The following is a 6000-nucleotide window of genomic DNA, read 5'->3' as shown; positions in this document are numbered from 1 at the left end:
AAGACGATAGTCATGGATTTTATGGTGCCAGTCCATGAAGAATCGCCTCCAATCCCGCATACAAACTCATCCACAACTTCTTTATCTGACCATGCTAATTCACTTGTTTCCCTTGATGACCCTCTGGAGATGGAAATTGAATTTGCTATTCTTTTTTTTGCTCATACGCCTACTACTGTTACTGCCCTACCGTTGACCATTCCATCTCCTATTACCACTTTGTCTCATCCCTTATCCTCCACTCCTCCACTCATTTCAGTAGAACAAGTTTCCGACTTCATGAAGGATCATGAATAGTGTCACCAAGTAATTTCCCTTGCAGTGTAATAACATGAATCATCACTTAATTCCAGACCTTGTTTTGCATCAAATTGCACAGAACCAAAGGGTCACTATTTAGTGCGAAAATTCATCATCTGATCAATCAGAGTGATCGATTGCTAGTGGCCAACCACTACAATCCAAAATCTTGCTGAATCATACAGCTCTGGTCGAAACTCTTAGTACCTAGTATTCTCATTAGCTAGTTCAGTTTATTCATGCCTATGTTTCTAGTTGGGGAACCATTTGGTTCAGACAGAGACTAGGTGCACTAATATTTAGGTGACATGTGAAGAACAAAAACATTAATTGAATGCTGCCTCAATAGTACAAATGTAGTTACATTTTGAAAAGGAAGGATTAGAGACCCAGTTTAGTGTGGTTCATTCTCAATTACAGTCTCTATGGCCAACTCCTGTCCCATATGCCATTGAACAACTTGAAAATTTTGCTGCCTGTGCTCCTAGTAAATTTTGTACTATGGTTGAAGTGGCATGTTAATAGGTTGTGTCGAAGCATGCAGAGCTCTAGGATACTGTCACTAAGAAGCACAATCTTCATATGATCTTTTTTCCATCTATCACACTCAACTTAGTGAGAAACCACAGACTGCCAATTCTCTTTGTGCTACTCTACCCCAAGTCTTGCAAGAATCTTAGAATGTGTTTCGCCAGATCTCCAATGTCATTTGTTTTGTCATGAAGAAGAATGTGGCCATTGATCCCTTGTGCAAGAATTATTAGAATTTATATCAGCAAGCATTAATGACCTCAAATTTGGATGCCAAGAAGCAACTACTCGACCAAGCAGATGTCCTTGATGCCCAAATTGATCAGTTGGAATATGAAACCCAAGTCATCAAACAGGTCCTCTATAACCTTTGACCGGAAGCTCAAAAGAATTTTATGACCTTGAGCACACTGTCCATCGTTTTCAATCAACATATTCAGGAATTGGTTGAGTCATAGTCCAATGGCCTTAGTGAACAGACTGTTACCGAGTTCTCTGCCAAGGTTTTCACACTTACGATGTCATGGCACTCCTCTATTCTCACATTCACCAGTTTCAAGGATTCTTCCCTTCATACTATTCCAAGGTTGGGTTCTTCCTTTGAAGGTACCACAACTGAATAAATTACTCTGATTTCGCCTTTATGAGGGATAGCGATCATACAAAAGTATGTCGAAACCATAATAGCCATAGCGTAAACCCATGATATTCCTAGTAAAATATCATAGTCAGGTGGTCTGTCAACGACCTCAACTTCAATAGTTACAGTTTTCCACCCTAGTTCTATTTGCAGGTTACTTAAAATTCCACAAGGTGTATAAGTGCGACCGTCAAAATATTTTAACGTTGTAGGTGATCGTGAAAAAGGCGGTGAGCCAAGTATTTTCCAACAATTCATTGACATGATACAAGTAGATGCACCCTCATCAATAATGGTTCAGTGAAAAAGTTTATTCAAATCTTTTACTTGGATCAAGAATGCTAACTGTGCTAGTAATTGTGGTGTATAACCCAAATGGTTAAAAACCACGAGATTGGAATCCGTTGGATCAATTCCACCAATTGCTGACAATAAAGCTTGCTTTTTCGGAGGGAAAATTTTGAAGCACCTCAAGTGTCATCATAACAGAAGGTGACTGAGCCAAATCTTCTACTATGTTATAATTTTGCATTGCTCAAGCTTGAGGGTTGAATGTAGATTTATGAACAACTCCCTTATGTGGTTTTATTGTTAAATCTGGTGCAATGAGTGGTGGAATAGAGTCAGACGAAGTCGAAGTCAAAGTACTGGGTTGATTTGTAGCGTGGTTATTCGATGACGATGGTGGATTACTGTAATATTTACTTCGTGTAGTCACCAAAACATCAGTCTTAAGCTTAGTGGCAGATAGCATAAGCACTTGTGAAGTGGAAGCATGATCTATAGCAACCAAATGAGTCTTTGGGTTTGGAATAGGGTATGTCAACACAGTGGATATACTAGAAGTCTTAAGAAGTTTTGAGACTTCAGAGTGATGAGGACAATCTCACATAAAGTGCTCATCGTTACAAATTAAACATGGGTAATGAGGTTTCCTAGCCGGAGAAGAGGAATCAGATGATTTCTCTTGAGGAGGAGGATTTTGTTTCTTTTTGGTTTCCCCTTTTTCTTGCTTCCAGGTTTCTTTTCATTTTTATCTTTGTCAGATGACACAACATTTATTTTAGAAGCAAGTGTATTATCAGGTGTATTAGAAGTTTGATTTGAAATAACAAGTGTTTTACTAGATGGTCTACTTGCTATTTGAGTGCTTGGAGAACCTATCACACCGTCACCAGCATGAGAGTACTTACTGGATGGAGGTGGTGGAACAATAAAAGCAGGTCTAGGTGCATTTGAAATCTTATCATAGAGCATGCTAGATTGAGTGTAAATCAAGTCTAAGTATTGGGCACAAGCAATTACTTGCTTTTAAATGACAAATCCTCCTTTAGCCACATCCTCAGTGATAGATGGAAATAAGGATTTGATAAACCACTCAGCTGAAAGATGATCAAGAACAAAAGTTTTGACCATTCGACGACAATGACGACACTCATGAATATGAGCAGAAACGTGAGTAGCAGTGGTTTGTTTAAAGTTGGTCAATAGTTATGTTCTAGTTTCATATCTGATGGGTAACTAGAAGTGGGTTAAAAATGTAGTGTCTAAGGATGTGAAGTTGTCAAATGAAGCTCATGGTAATTCAATATACAACCTTTTTAGCCAGACCAGTAAGCGTTCGCTGGAAAAGATGTAGTCTTACTAAATCATCATTTAGGGAGTTGGATGAACACATAAATGAAAAGTCATAACATGATTGGAAGGATCTTCTCTAAGTTTTCCATTGAACTTAGGAATATCAGAAGGTAATTTATGTGGAATCACCGACCACCAAGGTGCATAAAGAATGGGATCATTCTTAAGCCGATTTAAATCCAGTAATTCAAGTGTTGTGACAAAAGGAAATTGCTAGTTTAGGTCGGGCTGAGTGTAACCAGGGTAAGATGGAATTGCCTGGGCAATAGGCCTTTGCATACTAACTTAAGGAATCTGTTGCTGGTAACCATGATAGGGGTAGTTTGTTTGAGCATATGTAGTATAAGGTGGTTGTTGGGCACCAGGCTAAATTTTCTGTTGTCCAAATCCAACATAGGCTTGTTGACTAGGACCTGGGTAAGCTTGTTGTTGACCAAACCGAAGATAGGATTGTTGACCAAGTCCAGGATAAGTTTGGTATTGTTGGAATTGTTGTTGTTGATATTGTGGCTACCAGGGTTGTTGATGTAATAGTTGTTAACCACCAATGTAAGTTTGACCAGGTTGTGAATAAATTAGACCAGTATAAGTCTAAGTCATCCCAATTAATGGTAAAATGGCCTGAGCTTGTTGGATTCTAGACACAAATGGTTGTTGTAAAATGGCCTGAGAAGACTAAGCTTGTGGACCTAAAACTTGAGGATTAGAGGTTGAAGGACCAACTTGCAAATGTTTTGATTCAATCAACTGAGTTTGCAACTGTGGTAAAGTCATAACAACAGATGTACTAGGTATGGATGAAATAGATTGCATTGGTTGTGATGGATACACAAGCCTTGAGTGAACGGGCATTGTAGGCTACCATTGACAAATAGTCATTCCCGAATATGTTGGACCTAAAGATGATGGTATACTGCCATATGATTTACCCCCAGAAAATGGAGGATAAGTAGATTCTGCATATTGTTCTCCATATGGAAGTAATCCAGTGTAAAATGGATATATTGGATGGTAACTAGATGGACCAGCTTGACATTGACTTGATGGATCAAATTGCTCAGTATCCGTAAGTGAAGAACTAAGTAAAATTCCTATGGACAACATGGGTGAAGACCATGGACTAGAAGCAATATCAGAGTGAGTTCCAGATAATGATTGGTAACCTGGTGGGATGGATAGACCACCATACAGATGTGACTTAGGTGTTGTGGTAAATATCGAAGAAGTAGCGACAGTAGATGTTCTCACAGCTATAATAGTTGATACAGTTTGGGATGTTGTTTAAGCCATAGTCAAATGGCCCAATAAATGTCCTAATGAATCTATGGGAGTTTGAACGTAAATAGGATCAAAAGGAGAAATTAACTGAGGATAAGAAGGATAAAGATAAATCCCATGGTCCAAAATGAATTGGAGTTCTGGGTGAAGTTTCTTCTTCAGATTCCTCTTCAATAGTAATCAAACTAGGTGGAAGGATTTCATCGTCAGGTCCATAATAATTTTCCGGTGTTTGACTCTGTTGTAAGGAAGAAGTATCAACAGTTACAAATGTCTGAGGATAAACTGGTCGATCGTCTTCCAGTATGGGAACAACTTCTGATTGTTCAACTTCGAGATCTAAGTGTTCTGGTAAAAGAACAACAGGTTCAAGATGAATTTCTTGAACAACTTCTAGTTCAAAAGTAACTTCTGGTTGAACTATGATAGGTTCGGGATCAACTTCTGGTTGAACAAATTCAGGTTCAAAAGTAATTTCTTGTTGAGCAACTTTGGGTTGAGGATCAACTTCTTGTTGGACAACTTCAGTTACCATTTCACTAAGTTCACTTTTAGTGTCCTCAGGTAACTGTAAAGGTTCCACTTCAGTAGCAGATAAACCAGTAATAGTAGGAGTAACTGGGATCACAGTACTTACCGATATAGGTGACTTTGTGTCACACGGAATAAGTCAATCTTGCAGACAAGATCGACCTCCCTAGTATCTAACGATATCTAATGACAAGCAAGCCAATAAAAAACTATCTTTGTCTAAATATGCAATATATTAACAAAAGAAAACAGCTGTCTAGGCCTACCTTGGGTCCAATGCAAGTTTTTGGAAGCCTCATTCCTTTGATCCAAATGAGCTCCTTGGTAGAAAATCTGCATACACAAACAAGCAAACAAATTAAATAGCACCTGAAAAGCCAATATCATAAAGCATATCTATCATAATGATCAAGGAATTTATGAAACAATTGAAATAAGACAATTTGTTGAGAAAAATGAATCTGATTGTATTAATTCAAATGAAAGAAGAACTTTACAACCTATGCCTTGATGTTGTACAAGTTCCTCCCAGGGTCTAGCAAGAAGTTTCCTCTACTTTGACAAGTTCACTCACTTCCCAATGAAGCCAAAAAGGTATGTAATCTCTCCTCTCAAGCTTAACTAGGGAGTCTCAATTTCACCAACATTTACCCTTAGAAATGTTTAGCTTCTAACCTCTTCTGCAACTGGCCCAATGCCTTAATTTATAGTGCAATAAAGGGCAGTTACTAGGTCAACCTTCAAAGGGATAAGCTCCTTCTTCAAAGGGATAACTCCTCTCATCAAGGGATTAGTTCCTCCTCTATTGGGATGCATGAACCACCTAAGAGCGAACAATCCACATCAAAATTCCTTCTAGAATCATCTAGAATTAACCCAAAGTGAGTTTTTTGAAGTTAATCTTGTGCCTTTTGACTTTTACAGGGGTCCGCACCCACCCCTTTATAGACAGAGCGGGCAGATTCATAGGTAACATGAACATGGGGTGCAAGACCGCAGGCAATAATAGGAGAAAGTGTGGAACCAGAGTTTTATTGATTTTAAAGGACTTTCTCTCATTTTCAAAGCTTGACATGAGGAGC

The sequence above is a fragment of the Pinus tabuliformis genome, chromosome Q, assembly GCF_031772625.1.
Source record: "Pinus tabuliformis cultivar Carrire ecotype Pingquan chromosome Q, CPIR1, whole genome shotgun sequence".
In the NCBI taxonomy this organism is placed as follows: domain Eukaryota; kingdom Viridiplantae; phylum Streptophyta; class Pinopsida; order Pinales; family Pinaceae; genus Pinus; species Pinus tabuliformis.
Note: the sequence above shows the minus strand (reverse complement) of the source record.